Raw genomic sequence first — 18,071 nt, forward strand, 5'->3', positions numbered from 1 at the left:
TAAAAGCTATAATACTTTCAACAATAAAGATGATTTTTTAAAAGACATAAAAATAAAAGAAATTAATTAGTCCCTATCTATTAACAATCTCCCCATTTGTATCAAGTGTTCCTTAAAGGCAAGGACGATGCTTTCCCCATTTCTGGCATCTCTACCCTGCATCTTTTCCAGGGGAAGAAGTGGGGGGGAGGGGCAGATATCAACTGTTCAGTAATGTTCTTTGAGCATCTTTAATATGCCTGGTGCAGAGGAGACAATTTGGAGGAGATGGATTCGAACCCCCACAGCTCCACTTCCTCACTGCTTGGCCTTAAGTGAGTTGCTTTCCCTGTCAAGTCTTCATTTATCTCACCTGGAGAAAAGGAGAGCCCATCTCTACCTCTGATGACTGTGTGATAATCAGAGATCACGTATGCTCAGTGCCCACCACATAGGAGGCTCTTGGCAAATATCTATGCCTTTCCTTTCTGGGTCTCACCACCCATTGGTTGGATCAAGTCAACCAAGGAAGTGTTTCTCTGCCTGCAGCCCCCAGAGGACCCCTTCCCTTCCCGGCGCTGAGCTGGAGCCAGAGAGTGGCTTTCCCCCAAGTCTTCCCAGCTCCACCATCTGTGCAGCCAACTGTTCCTCTGACTGCGAGCTTCTCAGCTTCCTGCCTGCAGCCCCGCTAAGCAGGTGTGGCCGGCGCCTGCCTCCTCTCTGCTTTGCATGTGGCATCTGATTGTGTTTGACAGGCTGCTCATGCTGGAGAAAAAAAACAACACACCACATGGATTGGATTAAATGCTCTTTGTTTAGACCTTATTAGCCAACGAGGCTGCTGCATAATTAATTGGAGAATAAGCTGTAATCTCCCACGGAGGCAGAAACTCTGCCCCTTAAAGCACCAGCCTTGCTTGTATGTAGCATCCTACATGGATGACAGGGGCCAGGGGTACAGTCCTAACTGGCTGGTGGTCTTTGAGGAAGAAATAGGCATAGACAAGGAGAGAAGAGGACAATAAAAATGTTCTTTCCACACCGACCTTCAATCACCCACTGGACATTAATAAAGAGGTCACCTTGGCAGGTTGGTTAATCAAAGATTTAGTTTCCACATTTGTGATGATTAAATAAAACAAAACATTTAAAGAGTTTAACATAGCCCTGGCCACTGTAGCTCAGTTGGTTGAGCGTCGTCCTGTGTACCAAAAGGTCCCAGGTTTGATTCCTGGTCAGGGCATAGTTGGGGGTTGTGGGTTTAGTCTCCATTTGGTGTCATGTAGAAGGCAGCTGATTGATGCTTCTCTCTCTCTCTCTCTCTCTCTCTCTCTCTCTCTCTCTCTCTTTTCCTCTCTCTCTGAAATAAATAAAAAACATTTTTTTAAAGTTTAGCACAATGCCTTGCATGGAATGAACACTCAATATATGTTAGCCAATATAAATTAACAATAATAATTATTGTGGGTACAGTTAAATGGTAGATTGTTTATCAACAATAATTATATGTATTATTATAACAATATAACTTATTAATATATAATTATTTTATTATCATTATAATATCTATTATTCTTAAAACATACACTGTTCAGAGAAGTCCCCAGAGGACCAACCCTTCTCAAATTGAGCTTTTGATATTTTTAAATAATAGAATTCCAGACACTTCTGGAAACTGCTAGTCTTATCCTCCTATTTTACCTCAGTCAGCACAGAGAGAAGTGCCTTGTCCAGACAGAAACAGGAATCTAGTGGCAGTAGTGAAAGGGTTAAGTGGGCTGGTCTACGCTTTGTTCTTGATCAGGTAGAGCAAGTATCCAGAAACAATACAAACAACCCTTCTTTTTAAGATCGTTCTATTAAAAATACAAGCACAAGCAAAATAATTGTTTCTATTCACCCATTTGTCCCACTTTATTAATCTGAACCTTTCTTAGTTAAAAATAATTTTTTTTTATCAAAAGCAAAGCAAACTTCAGCATTGGAAAAGGAGTCCCATCTGCCTAGTGGGGCTGAGATGAGTCTTCACAGCCCCTCCCTACTTTAAAATACCCCCCCACCCCCATCTTCCTGATGCCTGAAATCCCTCCTGACAGCTGTCCTTCCTGGTCCCATGGTAGATCTGCAGCAGCCATGTGCTGAATAAATGAAAAAATCCCAGTTTCTCCTTAGACTGATGCCATCCGCTGTGTCCAGCTGCAGCCTCCCGGGGGGGCCACATTTATGTTAGCATAGCTGCTGTATCTGCTTTCTTTTGGAGAGTGTTTGCATAGCACAGCCGTCCCATGCCTTTCTTTTTTTTTTTTCCTCACAGAAGATAGTGTATTCATCAAATGGGGCGACAGGAAAAAAAGTGATTAAAATAGAGCAGGTAGGTCATAGTGGTTTTGCATGGATTAGTGACATAATTGCCAGACTAGCTATTCACTATCACCACTTTGCACACCACATCATTTTATTGTTTTCGAAACAGTCCACTGGCTGAAGAAGTAAATGTCCAAATGTCCTGGTTTTTGAGACTTGGGATATCTCAGACTTTCAGAGCCTTAAACTTGGCTATTGGTTTCCTATTGGATAAAACATCAGCTAATGTGTACATATGCAAGGCTGGTTTTGTTGTTACCCCTTCTCCTTCTCCTGCCTCTTCTCCTCTGTGTCTCAGATACATAGCACCCTCCTGTTGTCCAAAGTGTCTGACCCAAATGGCCCTGCCCTTCACTCTACAGAGCATCTTCTTTCTTCCCAGCATCATCCCTTTTGGGCCCCAGCAACACTCAGGTGATGAACTAAATACACTCTAAGGTATGAACAGAACTAAATCCTTCCAAGGTGAATTTGGCTAATGCCAGCTCTCAGAATGTTCTGAGAGATACTGGTGAAGAGATTAAGAAAAAAAAATCATAGGCAACAGTACTTGATTACCAGAGGGAAAGATGGGGGAGGTAAAAAAGGGTAAAGGAGGGATGAATGATGATGGAAGTAGATATGACTTGGGGTGGTGAACACACAATCAACATGCAGATAACGTATTATAGAATTGTACACCTGAAACTTATATAATTTTATTAAGTAATGTCACCCCAATAAATTCAATATTTAAAAAAGTTGAATCATCAAGAGAATATCCAAAGATAATATTGCTCAGAAAGTATTGCCCATGCCTTTATTTTCAACATCGATTTACCGTCATATCTAAAGAGTATTTTTGTAAACAGAATATATCAATCTCTTCAATTCTGACAATGTCTGTCTTTTAAATGGATTAGCTCACCTATTTACGTTTAATATAATTTATGATATATTTAGGCATAGCCACCACTGTTCGATTTTCTCTCTCTCATTTTTCTATCTCTTTTCTGTCTTTTATTTCTATTGGGATATTTTTCTTGTGGGTGTCCCCTTCTATTGATATAGTAATTATGCATACTTTTGCTATTCTTTTAATAGTTAAAGGTTACAGCATGCATCCTTGTCCAAAGTATATGAGATACTGCTTTTACTCTTTTTCTGATATTAGAAACTTAGATTAGATTAGAACCTGACATTACAACTTGCCTTTGGTTATATCATTGTCATATATTTCGATTTTACATATATTTAATTTATTTATTTGTTAATCCTCTCCTGAGGATATTTTTGTCATTGATTTTTAGAGAGAGTATGGAAGGTAAGGAAGGAGTGAGAGAGAGGAAAAAACATCAATATGATAGAGACACGTCGATTGGTTGCCTCCCTCACTTGCCCTGACTGGGGCAAGGGATCAAACCTGCAGCCCAGGTACATGCCCTTGACCAGGAATCAAACCCATGACCCTTCTGTGTGCGGACTGATGCTCTATCCACTGAACCACACTTGCCAGGGCAAGTCTACATATATTTTAAATCACATAAGACATTTTTTATAGTCAATAGATACATTTTAAACAGATATTCAAACATATTCGATTTTTTATTGTTCTTAATTCCTTCCTGCGTTTCCATGCTTCCATCCAGAATAATTTTTTTCTGAACCAAAATAGCTCTAATTTTAAAGTATTTATTTTAGTTTAGGTCTGCTATAATTCCCTCAGGCTTTGTTTTCCTGAAAATGTCTTCATTTTAAAAATATATTTTGGCTATTACAGAATTCTAATTTGGCAGTTACTTCTACTCAGTGTTTGTATTCTGATTTCTATCTTTTCTTGAGAATTATCTGTCATACTTATTATTTCTGTGAATATAATGTTTTTCTCTGTCTGCTTTTAAGATATTCTGCCCTCAGTTTTCAACAATTTTACTATAATGTGACCCAGTGTGATTTTCTTTGTATACATCTTACCTGAGTTTGTTGTGCTTCTTGAATCTGTGGGTCCATGTCTTTTATCAGTTTTAGAAAAGCATCAGTCATTGTTTCTTCAAATATTGCTTCGGTCCCTTTATGACTGTCATCCAATTCTGATAATCCTGATACATGCACGTTAGATCAAAACACTGGGTCCCCTGGGCCACTTTTCTTTCCTCTTCTGAGCAACTGTCTGAGTACTTCCCACTGATGTATCTTCTGGTCCATTGATGCTCTCTTGGTATAGGACTGCTTTGTGAGCCCAATATTATTGCAATGTGAATTTCATTGTTTTCCAGTCTAGGGTTTTCCTTAAATTAGTTTCTCCATATTCCAGTTACTTTTCTAGTTTTTCTATCTTGTCTTTTATTCTCTGAACATACCAATCAAAGTGGTCCATGTTTGATGGAATTTCTAGTACATGGATCCTTCCTGGTGCTGTCTCTATTGTCTGTTTTGTCTACTGGCCTCATCTCTTGATCCACATGGTAAGTTTTGGATGAATGCTACACAATATATATTTGAAAAATTGTGGAGTCTCTGGATGCTGTTGTCTAGAACTATTTATTTAGCTTCCAGAGGGAGGTCTAAGTAGGAGAAGATCATCCAAATGCAATCCAGAACGAATATGGTTCAGTGTGCTTTAACTTTGTAAGGATGTGTCTGTTTCATCTGAGTGCTCCTCCCGGGTACAGTCCTTCAGCTGCCCTGAGGGAAGGCCTGCTTGTTCACTGGAGCTCTTCCACTCTGAAGACTCCTACACCCCAATCCTTATCTCCCCCCAACTTGTTAGCTTCTCAGCCTCCCAACAGTGACTTTCTGTCCCCTACTTATAAATCAACAAATAATTCAAGGGGGAACCCCACTTAGACTACCGGGTTCCATTCCTATACTTACATTCTGTCTGCGATCTTATCCACTTGGGTCCTGGCTGTCTGGCTAATTCTGAGTTTTGTCTTTGCTTTTCTGTTTGGCCTCCACAACCCCATGAGAGTGACAAAAGTTCCAGTCAATTTCTTTGACTCTTAGCGATGTTTCTGCTCAGAGTCTCCAGCTTACCCGGCTCACCTCAGTCGATTTCCCTTCTCTCTAGAACAGCACCCTCCCAGTCACAGCTGCTCTGATAATGCTTTCGATTATAACACAATATTTTTAGTTGATCCTGGTGGGAGTGTTAGTCTAATTTAAACTTGTTTGTCAGAACTGGAAATGAATATTTGGGTCTACATTTCAAGCTGTGGAATTTGTCAGAATCTCACATTTCTAGCAAGGACACAATTCTCTGTTGTCCAAATTGAGCCCCAGAAACCTGAAGGTAATGTCCCTCTAAGTCTCCTGGTCTTACTTGGGAACACCTCGAATGAAGCCCCATGTTGCTGCAGCGATGGAAACGCGGAGGAAGCTTCTGATTTTCAAGAATCCCATCTGGTCCCCTGGCAGCTTTGCATCACACCCTTTTCTCTTCGGGGAGAACGCCCTGTTCCATATGTCCCCCAGACGACAAGCTCTGCCTAGGGCCTCTTTCCAAAAGCAAGCACCATTCCCACATGGGCACTTGGGGAGTTTGTTTCTCCAGGCTTCCCTGGGAGGCATTCAAGGTCAGCTCTCCTAGCTGAGTTGAATGAAGTCTGTGCCTTTGGAATGCACAGTGCTGGCTTCTGGGAGTCAGGTCCCTTTCTCAAGGCCTCCATTTCCTTATCTTTCAGATGCAGCCTCGGTTCTGGTCCCTTCCACGTCCAACATAATAGATTTGAAACCACTTATTTCCCCCTTTCCACAGTCATCTGTCCTGGCTGAGTTCTCTCACCTAAATTCTGACCCAGTCCTCTGCCTCTGATATATCCTCTATCGCCCCAGGTGACTGCACACTGGTGTTTCTGTCCCTTACTCTCTCCCACCTCTCCCCACCTCTCCACCCCCCAAGTCAAACTGGCTTCTACATCATAGTTCCCAAACACACAATGCATCATACTGGCATCTCAGTGTAATATTCAGCCTCTTATACTTTCTTTTTTGAAAAATATATTTTTATTGCTTTCAGAGAGGGAAGGGAGAGGGAGAGAGACTTAGGAACATCAATGGTGAGAGAGAATCATTAATTGGCTGCCTCCTGCACGCCCTGACTGGGAATTGAACTGTGACCTACTGGTTCATAAGTTGATGTTCAACTACTGAGTCACACCAGCTGGGCCAGCCTCTTACACTTTCTTCACAGGGACATGGACTCATTGTAGCCCTTCTGAAGATAAATTTAAAAATAATACACCCGTAAAATGTGCATACTCCTAACCCTGAAATTCTAATTCTAATAATTTCCCTCCAGATATACTAGTCAGACCAATGTATTGCAACATGGGTCCCAATAAAGACTAGAGAAAACCTAAATAATCATTAATTGATGCTGTTTAAATAAATTATGCTGCTCTAGAAGGAATGCCATGTGGCTCTTTAAAGAAAAAACAACAACCATAAGGTGGACACTTAAGTGCTTTTATGGAGCAATTTGCCAAGATATTCTCTTTGAGTATAAAAACAAAGAAGCAACTTGTTCAATGGAAGAATGCAAAAAGAATAATCCTTTTTAAAAATGACAGAAAAAATATATTACACATGTCTTTCCACAATAAAATGTGGCCTCTATGAGTTCAAAGACTCTGTCTTTTTCCCCAGTATCTACACATAATAGGTGCTCATTAAAATTTGCTGTTTCATATGTCAAAAGAAAGGGTGTGCATGGTTGGGGTTCTGGGGTGGGAAAGAGACTTCTTTTTCACCATTTATCCTCCATACCCCAGAGTGGAGAAGCTCCTATCAGCCTCAATTCCCACCTCCCCACCACGCACTCTGACCTCTGGCCACCTCAACCCACTCATCTGTCTAGAACACACAGGTGTGGCAACAGCCTCTGTTTCCTCACAGCACTTCCACTGAACTCCCATTCATCCAGCCTGAATCACTGACTCCAGCCCCTTTGCGAGAATGTACTTATTTCTTCCTCTGGATTTATTTAGTCTTTTTCGTCAGCATCTCTCGGGCTATCTAGATCTTAGCTACAATGCTCTCCCTATAAAGGCTGCACTGTTCTTCCTGGACAAAGACAAACACTTATTTATTTCTGCATAAGGAGCCCAGAATGGTACTCAGTCAAGAGTAGGTGCCAATCAGTGCTTAACAATGAATGACTTTCATAAAAGCCCCGAAATAGCACAAATGCCCATCAACTGATGAATGGATAAATAAAACAGGCTATATCCTTACAATGGAATGCTAGTTGGCAGTAAAAAGAAATAAACTAGCATACATATTGCAATGTGGATGAACCTTGAGATCATTATGCTAAGAGAAAAACAATTAGCCACATATTATATTATTTAATTTACATGAAATGTCCAGAATAGGGAAAACTATAGATACAGAATGTAGGCTGGTGGGTTTCTAGGCTGGGGAGGATGAGGGTTGGGGTGAGGTGGAGTGGTAGTGATGGCTAAAGGGAGTGGAGTTCCTTCTCAGGAAATTTTCTAAAAATCGATTAGGTGGTGGATGCATCATGCCCTCAATATACTAAAAGTCATCTAATTACACACTTTCAGTGGGTGAATTGTTTGGTATGTGAAATATATCTCAATAAAGCTGTTTAAAAATGGAAAAGAATGAGCAAGTGAAGGCATGAATCATGAACCAGGTTAATACAGGTTAATGGGGTAGCTCCATAGGTGAACGCAAAATAAAACAAACAAAAAACACCTCTCTCACCTGACTCGCGAAATTATTGAGTTATTTATACAACAAGTACAACCGGGTTTATTACACACCTCCACCAGGCCAGTTCCTGGGGATGCAAAGTGAGTAAAACAGAACTGTTCCCTACCACCACGGAGCTAATTGCCTAGGAGGATAGCCTGATATTTAACAAGATATTACCCAGAGAGGTTCATTATTACTATTGTTGCTGCTGCTGTTATTGCAGTTGTGTTAAGAGCTAGGAAGGAGAAACAGCCAAAGCTCCAGTGGAGCGATAAAAATATTGCTTGTCCAGTCTTGACAGAGCCCCCGAGGTCAGGTAATTTTCAGCCTCATGCCAACCCCGTGCCTGGGCAGCCTTTGTAACACGGCCGGCCGCTCCTGCTTCTCGCACACCTACTGGGCCTTTAGTGAAAGACAGCAGAGCCAGGCGGTGTGTTGGAGCCCTGGCCCTGTCCCTGCAGGGATGGACGGTCCTACCTGGGGCACTGAGGATCGCCCCGGCACTTGCCCAGCTGCCCATCCTCAACACCAACCTCTGGGTTCACCTCCCAGCGCCCAGAAACGTGGATAGATAGCTTTAATTACAGCGGTCCTTCAGGACACTGCCAGGCCTGCGCTGATGCATTTCATTTCCTTCTGCTGAGGGCCCTGATGCCGACTGATATAACTCAACAGCAGATTTCCCCAGGAGGGATTTTGAAAACTAAACCTCCAACTTTGCTGACACTGCAAGAACTGTCTGAGTGGGGCCCAGTCGGCCTCCTTTCTTAGAGCTGCGCTTCACAGTTCCAGGAGCTCATGCAAATGCAAATATACCAGGCCAGGCTTGGCCTGAGCCTCCTGCATTCCACACCGGCTCCAGGATGGATTCCCAATCCCTGCTGTTGTGCACACAGCCCTTCAAATCCGGCCCTGTCTGCCCCTTCCCCACCAGCCACTTCCCTGGCTCACCATCATCTCCACCATTAGCACTGAGGCATCCTCACCGGGTACCACACTGCACTTACCCCTGTGCGTGAGTGATCTCATCTCATCCTCCAACAACCCTCCCAGGCCAGGCATGTTGAAAGACGGGGCTGAAATAACTTCCCCAAGTCTTAGAGCGCGTAAGTGGTAACACCCGGATTTCAACCCAGGCAGTCCGACGGTGATTTTAATCACTTCACCAGTTCGCATGAGCAATACCAAATTACTTGCAATTCCCCCAGTGTGCAGTGTTCTCATGCCTCTGGGCAAGAACGGATCTGTTTATACAGTTTTTGAGGCCCTTCTAAAAGAAAGGAAGTGCTAATACAAATGCAGATATGAATGGGAATACTTACTTTGAATAATAAAACGATGGCAAATTACAAATTTTTAAATGCTATAAAACATGGCAAAGTTTAAAAAATCCAGAAAATAACAGTTTCTATGATCTTCTTTTTGACATGTATGTTCATCCCATGGCTTTCCTACTTCGTTGTTATTTTTTTGTTTGGACCAACCGGCCGCTTCTTCAAATGCTCCAAATTTTGTGATGTCATTTTTTACCAGGAGAATGGAAGGATCCTTCCGTCTCTTCTCAAGGGCAGGGGCTGGTACACTGAGTCCTGAGCCCAGCTCAGGACTGTGGAAAAGCAATCATGGTTGCTTACCTATTGCATGTGGTTGCTTTCTTGCTACAAGGAGGCAGAGTTGAATGCTCATAATAGAGAAGGTATGACCACCAAGTCTCACACATCTACTCTCTGCCCCTTTTATAGACAACTAGAGGCCCGATGCACAAAATTCGTGCAAGAGTAGGCATTCCTTCCCCCAGCTTCCAGCACCGGTTTCCCTCTGGCACCCGGGACCCGGGCTTCCCTTGCAGCCCTGGCTTCGTCCAGAAGGTCATCCAGTCTAATTAGCATATTACGCTTTTATTATTATAGATTTGGCCAACTCCAGAGCAATGGTGTCTCGGGAGAATCTTTAAGAAAGGTGCTCAGGAACTTACTTTCATTTCTTTCCCCTTACATACTTTGTTGCCTCTGGGCCAGAAATGTACCCCTGGTCTGGATTCCTGCTTTAAGTTTTAGCTCTGGGTCCTTCTCTAGAAAGCATTTCCTGACCCCTTTGTTATATATATATATATATATTGATTTCAGAGAGGAAGAGAGAGAGAGATAGAAACATCAATGATGAGAGAGAATCATTGATTGCCTGCCTCCTGCATGTCCTCTACTGGGGGGGATTGAGCCCACAACCTAGGCATGTGCCCTTGGCCAGAATCAAACTTGGGACCCTTTAGTCCAAAGGCTGACACTCTATCCACTGAGCAAAATTGGCTAGGGCCTGACGCCTTTCTACCAGCCCACACCTAGGGCCAGTCCTCTCTGCTCCCATAGTCCCATTTAAACCCCATTTCAATTGTTATGGGGAAAGTCATTTCTTTGAGCTCCCCTACATTCAAGATTGGAAAGATGAGGGTGTGGTTTGACCAGGGTTGAGTATCCCCAAACTGTGAGGCTACACACTGGTTTGAAAAGACTGACAGACATAGCTGGCTGTTTGCCTCATATCTATTCTCCCTTACTTAGTAACAGAATATGATTTTATTCAGAATATTGTGTCAGACTCAAAGATTACATTTCTCATCCTCCTTTATAGTTGTAGTCAATGAGATATAAGTGGTCATGGCCTGTGGCTTTTGGAAAGAGGTTACTACTAAGAATTGCCTGGGCTTGGAGGTAACTGCTTTGTCTGTCATCACTATCTTTCCCCCTTTAGGCTTCTTATACTATTGATGCAATGGCTGGAACCCCCGCATCTTGGACTATGAGGAGAATTTGAGGGTGGATATCAGCATTAAGGTTAGCAACATAGAAACATAAAAGGTAGTCTATGTTCAAGCTGACCTGTGGAGCACCCTGAACTATCTTACTGTCAAATTACTTTTAATGTTAATAACTCATATCCTCATGAATTCAAGACACTATAAATGCAATAGTAAATGGTACCATACACTAAGAAAAATATAGGACATTATAGCTAGATAATGTAGGCACTAAATATCCGATAAGAATTAATTTTTTTACTTTACCAAGTGGACTGGATACAAAGACAAAATTTCTAAAATGCCATAGCTCCCCAGCTCCTTTATGCAATAATTATTGACTTCTTATTTATAAGCAGGCCCGAAAGTAATGTCTCTTTTTAATTAGTTTCCTGATGACTTTCCTTTCCTTTTTTAATTAAACAATGCCGCAGACTAACTTTTGAAGGAAGCTAAAGATACTTTAATGGATATGATCTGTCTGCCTTTCTTTTCCTGACTGTATTCATTATAGGCAAATCAATGAAAATTGATAAACTCATGATGGAAAAAAAGGAATGTATCTGTATTCATTACAGGGGATTGGAGATAATAATAAAATGAAATGTTGTTATAGTGAGATATAAACCCAACCTACGGAATTGTTCAATATGAGAATAGTTAGATACATTTCATTACCGTGATCGAGAGAAGCTCAGAAGCGGAAGCCAATAATTTTAAAAGTCTTGAGCACAGGCTTATGCTGACTATACAGTTCAATACGTTAATTGACAATAAATCCCGCTTGCCTCTAAAAGGCACTTGACTCGTCATTTTCAAGATGGTCATGATTTTTTATGATGCAGAACTTTTAATTTACAGGGATGATAAAAATAGATTTACTTCCAGCCACTTGTATTTGATTTAATTACCTAATCAACTATAAATCATCGTACTATTGAAGAAGTGGTTTAACATAGATGATATTTGGCTGTCATACTTTTGGGTTACTGCTAGAGAGAGTTTGGGTAGTAGAAAGGAAAGAGACCACAGCAGGGTGAACCTTCTACACTTTTCTACAAAGTCTGACAGAACTCCGCAGAGGTGAAATTGGATGGTTTGGCTTCATCTTCAGAAAAGCACTGAATTGGCATGTTACCTATTTATTTCTTAATCAGATCGACCTTGCCAGGGTGTGATGGTGTCATTAGAGAGGGAAAAATTCAGACTTTATTATTTTTTACCGTTTTCCAGCTCTTCTATGCTATCATATTGCCCCTCGTGACAAGTTTGTTGTGAACCTGAAACGGTAGTTAAGATTGACTATGGAACTAGAGGCCCAGCTCAGCAGAACCTGCTAGATTAAATGTCTGATTGATAGATGATGGTTATGGATGATTAAAGAAGAAAGGCGTGGTTTCCTGGAATAATTGGAAGTTCTGAAGCCGCGCTGTCAGAAAACCTGCTAGAAGGTCTCTCTTCCAGCTTAGTCAGGCACCTCAGACACTCCCCTGTACTATTTGCCTCTCTAGGAAGTCAAAGCCTGCAGTCCGTTGGTGACCATATGCTAATTCCTAGCCACTTGCTTCTAAAAGGAAAATCTCATCTTGTCACTTAGCAGCTCAAAATCCTTCAATGGTTTCCAATCATTCTCAGAATAAAGTCTAAACTTTTAGGCAAATAATCTCCTTAACATTCAGAGTTTTTGTTCAGTACTCCCCCATACTATACATTCTAAACATTCTGAAGGTCTTTTAATTTCTGGAAAATGATGAATTATTGGCTGGCTGACTGGATGGATGGATGGGTGGATGGATGATAGATGGGTGGATAATGGATGGATGAATGGATGATTGATCAATAAATGGATAGATGAATAATGGATGGATGGATGGATGGATGGATGGATGGATGGAAAGATGGATGACTGGCTGGCTGGTTGTCTGGCTGGATAAGAAGATGGATGGATGAAAGGATAGGATGAAAGAATTGGCAGATAGATTGAGAAATAGATTAATTAATGAATTAATTTTCCTTCTCAGTCCTAGAGGTATTTAGACCTAGTAACTATTTATTCACCATTAACTAAACCATATTCCCTGGATCTAACTCATTCTTCTCCATCATATATCTCAGACATGTCAGTGTGTTTTAATTATATTTACTTGCCAGGTACTGGGGCGTTATGCCCCTTGGTGAAGTTTAACCTTACTCATGGTTCTAAACTGTCATCTTGGTTTAGCCTCTGGGGAGCCTTGAGGTCCTAATAGTGGACACTATTTTCTCTAAATCATGTTACACTTAATTATTTCTCTCTGACAACTAGGCACAAGTTTCTTAGCTTTTTTCTATTCCCAAACTTCTATTTTTTTGGTGTCAATCCTTAATACCTCTTAACTAGAGATGGAAACAGTTATTGGCTCACATGTACAGCCAAAATGAGTGATCCTTTCTGCACTGAGTCAGTCAATATATTTTCGATTTCTAACATGAGACATTTCCCAAGGTTTGCTGATGATCTCCAAAGTTAATTCCTCCTAAACCTCATGTTAGTTTTGTAATAATACAAATGCCTTATACAAAAAAGTTAATAATTTTCAAAGCTGTATAATGGATACAATTGTTTAATCATTTTATTCCATTTGCATGGGTACATGGAATCTATTGTTTTATCTGATTAAGCTTTATATATATTAAACTAAGCAAATTTGTGGAACTTAGATTTTAAAAATATATGTGTGTTTATGTTTAACATTGAAATGAAGATATAGTAGCTCAATTATATCCTAATATAAAAATAGGATCCCAAACATAGTTATTTTTGTAATAGATGCCTGACCCAGTCCAAGAGCATAAACCCATATTTTCACAGAATGGCATTGATATTGCCCAGGTCATTTTATGTTCCGCTTTGTTCATTTAACAGTTGATCAAAAACATTTTCCATATTTGCACACAGTTTTCATAATGATAATTTTAAAAATATGTTTTTATTGATTTTGAGAGCGAGGGAGGAAGGGGGAGGGATAGAGAAAGAGAAAGATCCCAATTGGCTGCCTCTTACATGCCCCCTACTGGATCGAGCCCACAACTTGGGCACCTGCCCTGACCAGGAATTGAACCAGTGACCTCTTGTCTTAGTTCCTAGGTCGATGCACAGCTGCTGAGCCACAGAAGCTGGTTTATAAAATGATAATTTCTAATATCTGAAAAATATCTATTATGTTGATGGAATTTTAGTTCATCATTCTCCTATATATGGAAACTTTTATTTATTTCTGTGTTCTTGTTGCCATTGTTGTCATTGGAGATAATGCTACAAAAACTTAAAAAAGATGTTGAATATAGACAGTCTGATTAAAATTTCTCATCAATTTTTCCCTTCTCCAAAGAGTATCTGATTATCTCAGAGCTCATTATAGCCTTAATTTCTATTTTCATTTTTTTTCAGTTTTCACACCTATTGGTTGCCTCTCTTAATATTTTACAGTTTTCCATTTCTCTAGTTTTAACCTTAAGAAATATGTTAAAGGTTGTTTGCAAAATAACACAGATTTGGAGCCAAACCAACCTGAATTTAAATGCTCCACCTACCACTTAATAGCTGTGAGAACTCAGAGAGGTGATTAAATATTTTTAGACTTCAATGTCCTCATCTGCAAAATGAGAACAATATCTACATTAATTTTATTATAGAGCAAACTTTAAGAAACTTTGGTTATTACTCTTAGTATTTTATTACCATTTTGTTTGAATAGGTTTAAAAGGTTGAATTCAGAGAGAGTAATACGAGGTCTAACCATTTTAATGAAGAATTTTTTCTTGTTTGGTTTATTTGTCTGCTGCTTTTCTTTCTACTTTCCATTTAAATAACCAGAGTACTGTGCCAGCGATGGGATCAATTATAGGATGCACCTAATGAGCTGTAGTAATCATTCTCTGAGATTTCCCCCCCATGTTATTACATAATAGTCATAAAAAGTAAAATTTAGAATACATGGCAATGAATGGGTATGTTACATTTTTCGTAACGATGGTAATTCATTGAAAGGGTTTTTGAAATCTTTACTCTTGTAAATAACATTGTGGTCAATAACTTTGAGTATAAAACATTTTCTTGGATTCAGTATTATTTCCTCAGGATGAATTCCTGCATTTGGAATTACTGTGTCAGACAATATTAACTTGATTCATTTTGAAATCATTATGTTCTTCTAAAGTATTCTACTAATTTTTTTTCTGCCAGCTAAACCCTCTTAAGTTCAATAATATGATACTAAAGGAAAGAGGATAGAAAGCTTAAAAAAAAAACTCTAGTACTTCAATAATGTAAGATTCATGATCTGGGAAATGACAGATATGCTTTCGTTCACATTTTGTTGTTCCAGTCTATGGTGATATATGAAATAACCAGGTGAATATTGTTTTCATAGTAAAAAATACTGTAACTTGTACAACATATAAGCAAAGACATATAAATTAATCTGGAAAGTGATATTATGATGGGAGGGGGGAATGTGAAGGACATTTATCTTACTAAAAACTCCATAGATTGGGCTAGAATACAATATATCTTGATCAGGTTCAGTATAATTTTGTCATCCTTTGTGTGGATAGCAGATGTCAGCCAAAGAGTTGCTGGCTTAAAATGAGATACTGTGTTAAAACTTGTTGCTTCATAAAAAAAGTATTTGCTTGTCACTTTGTTATTAAGAACAGTTGTTTCCCTTTTGCTCTTAGTGGTGAGGTTCTTCTGGGCAAGCATATCAAAGTGTGGGGCTGTGGGACTATCTAAGCTTAGCACGCCTCGCCTCACCTCGCCCCTATTCTGTCAAATGTTCACTTCTGTCAATGAGTAGTTAATGGGTCTGGGCGTCAATGAAGACACCAGCACAAACAGGACTGTTGGATCATGGGATGGCCTGTAACTGTGCACAGTCCCTCCTCCCCACCCCAATCCATCCCCTAAGTCATTTCCTAGTTTCCCCAGTAGCTTCCTGGAGCATAGAGTGTTTAGAAATACAGCTCTGTTTTAAACCACTTTATCTGGCTTCATCCTCTCCTCTTGGAATTGATAGCATGTTGACTCAGAGTCATAATGGTAACTTCCTCGTGAACATCTGATGTTGTGAAATTAACAAAGATGAGAACTCCCCAACAGTTGAAACCAAGAAATGAATTATAAAAATGTACTTCAGTCACAATACCAGAGAGAATCCGGTTATGAATTAGTAACAGATGGGAAAGGACTATTCACTTCCAGTTTTCCATAAATGTCTATAACGCTTGTTCTAATCATAAGTTTTTATTTCTTCCATATCTTCATTATGATTCTAGCAAGATTCACCATTAAAAAAATATTACAAAGCTTGCGTGTATAGATGCCATTTCTCTCTCTTCCCTTTCTGTTAAGAAAAAAAAAAGGTAAATGATAATTCAGGTGAAAGATATACATATCATTTCATTCATTGCTTACTTCTTTTTGTATTGCAATACAAATGGTTATACATTCCCATAAACCACTTGATCAAAGGTATTTTTTTTGCAGTAGCATCTATCCTGTGAAAGGGAATTGCTAGTTAATGGAGGTATCTTTACCCTTTCCAGCCCATACTAACTTTCCCACAACTGTAGAAAGTAAAAATCTTTAGTATTTGCAGCATACTCTTGGTGTAAAAATTGTCTCCATCAACACTGTGCCTTGATCCTAGTATGAGGCACAAATACAAGCCTTCTTAGATTTGCTTCAACCCCTTCCTTCTTTGGGAAAGTACCGTCCAACTCCTAGGCCACTGACCTGCAATCTTTGCTGGTTCCATTGCCAAACTCCCTGAGTTGGCTAGGGCCAAGGTTGAAGCCCTAGGCTGGGATGACCCTCATTCCCAGTAAGCTGACCCCTGGCAACCCCAAATCATCCATCTACTTCTGGTTTTGGGTGGAATGGCACACCATGAGACCCAGCCTCCTGAGGGATATTCAAGGGCAAATGATAATAACCTTGAAGTGTGGAAAGCCGGTTCCCCATAAGGTAAAACTTCACCAAAGGGAAATAGGTGTAGAGGACCTGGATAAATAGAGTCCTCCTCTTCTCCCAGCATTATGGAGTCTCCTCCCAGGTGCAGTTCCTTCTTGCAAACCTTCCTGAGAAAGTCCCTTCTGCAGAGCCACCGTGCTCGCTGAGCAGACCTGACGTGTCCCTCCATAGCTCGTCATGAAGTGGTGACCATCCCTAAAATGCAGTGCCTCCTTATCACTTCATCGCTTCCCTTGCCTTGCTCCCATCTTGCCCTTATCCGCAGGGTCCTGAATTTGCAACCCTCAAATAAAGTATTAACACTTTAATCCTCACCTCAAGCTCTGCTTTCTAGATGGGCCACCATCTACCTTAGACTGCATCATTATCACCACTTCTCCCTTTCCCTTGTGAAAATTATAGAGGCACCTTCTCTCTAGAAGAGAGAACTTTGGGGAAATGAAATGGAGTTGTAATAGGTTGAATAGTGACTCCGAAGTTTTATGTCCAGCTCCTAACCTCTTGTACCTGTGAGTGTGATCTTAGTTGGAAGTAGGGTCTTTGTTGATGGAATTAAGTTAAGGATCTTGAGATAAGATAATTCTAGAAGTAATGTGGACCCTAACTCCAATGATGAGTATTCTTGTAAGAAACAGAGAAGATAGAGACACTGAGGAAAGGGCCATGTGAAGAGGAAGACAGAGGTTGGATTGATGTGTTGTTGAGACAAGGAGCTTCAAGATCTGCAGGCAGCCCCCAGAAGTTGGATAAAGGCATGGAACACATTCCCCCTCAGAGCCCCCCGAAGAAACCAGTCTCTAAAAAGACAGAATAAACTTGTGTTAAGTCACCCAGTGTGTGATTCTTTGTTAGAGCAGCCCTCAAAAATTAATACCAAGAGGATTAACACTTTTAGTTAGCTTTTCTCTGAGGGGAGAAGAACTGGGCTTGACTCATGCTCCCCCTTAGATTTGGGGAAATGCCCACTACTAAATACACCTCTGGTCCCTTTGCAGGTAAGTATTTCTCATAAGCAACATTGGTTAATTTACAGGCCATGCAAGAAGATAAAGACTCTTTGGTCTGCAAGTTGGTACACCCTGGTTTTTGCCCAGCCACGTGAAGTCTCCTTTAGACTAAAATTCCACATCACTGAAGCTCTATAGCTGTTCTCTGCAATGTGGCAGACCTGTGCTTTCCAAAGAGAAGGCATTCTCCAACCTGGTGAACTCCTATTAATCT

Source organism: Myotis davidii, unplaced genomic scaffold (genome assembly GCF_000327345.1).
Source record: "Myotis davidii unplaced genomic scaffold, ASM32734v1 scaffold639, whole genome shotgun sequence".
Lineage (NCBI taxonomy): Eukaryota > Metazoa > Chordata > Mammalia > Chiroptera > Vespertilionidae > Myotis > Myotis davidii.